The 3,426-nt window shown below is 42.2% G+C and overlaps 1 protein-coding gene across 2 annotated transcripts in view; it reads left to right on the top strand.

Moving 5' to 3' along the window:
- ube3d (ubiquitin protein ligase E3D) overlaps window positions 1-3,426 on the top strand; it is a 24,698-nt gene that overhangs the window by 567 nt on the left and 20,705 nt on the right. The window lies entirely within an intron of this gene.

Raw genomic sequence — 3,426 nt, 5'->3', positions numbered from 1 at the left:
GCTTGCTGTACGTGTTTGCTGTACGTGTTTACTGTACGTGCGTACTGTACGTGTGTACTGTACGTGTTGTGTTTACTGTACGTGTGTACTGTACGTGCGTACTGTACGTGCGTACTGTACGTGCTTGCTGTACGTGTGTACTGTACGTGCGTACTGTACGTTCTTACTGTACGTTCTTACTGTACGTTCTTACTGTACGTTCTTACTGTACGTGTTTACTGTACGTGTTTACTGTACGTGTGTACTGTACGTGTTTACTGTACGTGCGTACTGTACGTGTTTACTGTACGTGCTTGCTGTACGTGTGTACTGTACGTGTTGTGTGTACTGTACGTGTTTACTGTACGTGCGTACTGTACGTGTTTACTGTACGTGCGTACTGTACGTGTTTACTGTACGTGCGTACTGTACGTGTTTACTGTACGTGCGTACTGTACGTGTTTACTGTACGTGCGTACTGTACGTGTTTACTGTACGTGCGTACTGTACGTGTTTACTGTACGTGCGTACTGTACGTGTTTACTGTACGTGCGTACTGTACGTGTTTACTGTACGTGCGTACTGTACGTGTTTACTGTACGTGCGTACTGTACGTGTTTACTGTACGTGCGTACTGTACGTGTTTACTGTACGTGCGTACTGTACGTGTTTACTGTACGTGCGTACTGTACGTGTTTACTGTACGTGCGTACTGTACGTGTTTACTGTACGTGCGTACTGTACGTGTTTACTGTACGTGCGTACTGTACGTGTTTACTGTACGTGCGTACTGTACGTGTTTACTGTACGTGCGTACTGTACGTGTTTACTGTACGTGCGTACTGTACGTGTTTACTGTACGTGCGTACTGTACGTGTTTACTGTACGTGCGTACTGTACGTGTTTACTGTACGTGCGTACTGTACGTGTTTACTGTACGTGCGTACTGTACGTGTTTACTGTACGTGCGTACTGTACGTGTTTACTGTACGTGCGTACTGTACGTGTTTACTGTACGTGCGTACTGTACGTGTTTACTGTACGTGCGTACTGTACGTGTTTACTGTACGTGCGTACTGTACGTGTTTACTGTACGTGCGTACTGTACGTGTTTACTGTACGTGCGTACTGTACGTGTTTACTGTACGTGCGTACTGTACGTGTTTACTGTACGTGCGTACTGTACGTGTTTACTGTACGTGCGTACTGTACGTGTTTACTGTACGTGCGTACTGTACGTGTTTACTGTACGTGCGTACTGTACGTGTTTACTGTACGTGCGTACTGTACGTGTTTACTGTACGTGCGTACTGTACGTGTTTACTGTACGTGCGTACTGTACGTGTTTACTGTACGTGCGTACTGTACGTGTTTACTGTACGTGCGTACTGTACGTGTTTACTGTACGTGCGTACTGTACGTGTTTACTGTACGTGCGTACTGTACGTGTTTACTGTACGTGCGTACTGTACGTGTTTACTGTACGTGCGTACTGTACGTGTTTACTGTACGTGCGTACTGTACGTGTTTACTGTACGTGCGTACTGTACGTGTTTACTGTACGTGCGTACTGTACGTGTTTACTGTACGTGCGTACTGTACGTGTTTACTGTACGTGCGTACTGTACGTGTTTACTGTACGTGCGTACTGTACGTGTTTACTGTACGTGCGTACTGTACGTGTTTACTGTACGTGCGTACTGTACGTGTTTACTGTACGTGCGTACTGTACGTGTTTACTGTACGTGCGTACTGTACGTGTTTACTGTACGTGCGTACTGTACGTGTTTACTGTACGTGCGTACTGTACGTGTTTACTGTACGTGCGTACTGTACGTGTTTACTGTACGTGCGTACTGTACGTGTTTACTGTACGTGCGTACTGTACGTGTTTACTGTACGTGCGTACTGTACGTGTTTACTGTACGTGCGTACTGTACGTGTTTACTGTACGTGCGTACTGTACGTGTTTACTGTACGTGCGTACTGTACGTGTTTACTGTACGTGCGTACTGTACGTGTTTACTGTACGTGCGTACTGTACGTGTTTACTGTACGTGCGTACTGTACGTGTTTACTGTACGTGCGTACTGTACGTGTTTACTGTACGTGCGTACTGTACGTGTTTACTGTACGTGCGTACTGTACGTGTTTACTGTACGTGTGTACTGTACGTGTTGTGTTTACTGTACGTGTGTACTGTACGTGTTGTGTGTACTGTACGTGTGTACTGTACGTGTGTACTGTACGTGTTATGTTTACTGTACGGGTGTACTGTACGTGTTGTGTTTACTTTACGTGTTTACTGTACGTGTGTACTGTACGTGTTGTGTTTACTGTACGTTTGTACTGTACGTGTTTACTGTACATGTGTACTGTACGTGTTGTGTTTACTGTACGTGTGTACTGTACGTGTTGACTGTATGTGTGTACTGTACGTGTTGACTGTATGTGTGTACTGTACGTGTTGTGTTTACTGTACGGGTGTACTGTATGTGGTGTTTACTGTATGTGTGTACTGTACGTATGTACTGTACGTGTTGTGTTTACTGTACGTGTGTACTGTACATGATGTGTTTACTGTACGTGTGTACTGAATGTGTACTGTACGTGTTGTGTTTACTGTACGTGTGTACTGTACGTGTTGTGTTTACTGTACGTGTGTACTGTACGTGTGGTGTGTACTGTACGTGTGTACTGTACGTGTGTACTGTACGTGTTGTGTTTACTGTACGTGTGTACTGTACGTGTTGTGTGTACTGTACGTGTGTACTGTACGTGTGTACTGTACGTGTGTACATATTTACATGCTCGAGTAGCTTTACACTGAAACAGTCAGTAGTGCAGAAATGCAACACCAGAGGTCAGTACTGGACAGGGGTTTGGACAACCTTTCTGCTAAAATGTTTATGAATATTAAAATCAAAAGTAGTTTTAATACGTTGTTTTGGCCATAACTCACTTTTTAGTTGTTTCTAGTTTACTTTTTTTTTTTTTTAAGTCCTTATGTGTCAGGAATAGATTTATAAAACATAAATATTTAGTGTAATTTGCCAATTAATAAGAACTTATCCTTGCATCATGCATAATAATTATATAATAATGTGGACAATTAGGTGGTACAGTTAAAATGTGTCTTTGTAAATATAGCATTATTTTTACAGCCGTTCATGGTCAATCTTTTCTGATAGTGTTTGGCGCTTACAGAAACACACACAGGTGTTGAGAGAAAACTGACTTTAAAAAATCACTTTTAGTAAAAGTTTCAGCTCAACTGTATAATTTTAATAAGGATTTATCTTGAGGTCCTTTTTATATTGTAGTCAACATTTGAAGTGGATTTGATGAAAGGTTACTTGCATGTAATTAATGCATTGTTATTTTAATTCTAAGTATATGTAACGTGTACCAAAATAAATAGTCACCGAAGAATATTATAGAGACTTG

The sequence above is a fragment of the Sinocyclocheilus grahami genome, unplaced genomic scaffold, assembly GCF_001515645.1.
Source record: "Sinocyclocheilus grahami isolate Dianchi unplaced genomic scaffold, SAMN03320097.WGS_v1.1 scaffold672.1, whole genome shotgun sequence".
NCBI lineage: Eukaryota > Metazoa > Chordata > Actinopteri > Cypriniformes > Cyprinidae > Sinocyclocheilus > Sinocyclocheilus grahami.
Note: the sequence above shows the minus strand (reverse complement) of the source record. Positions and strands in the feature narration are given on the sequence as shown.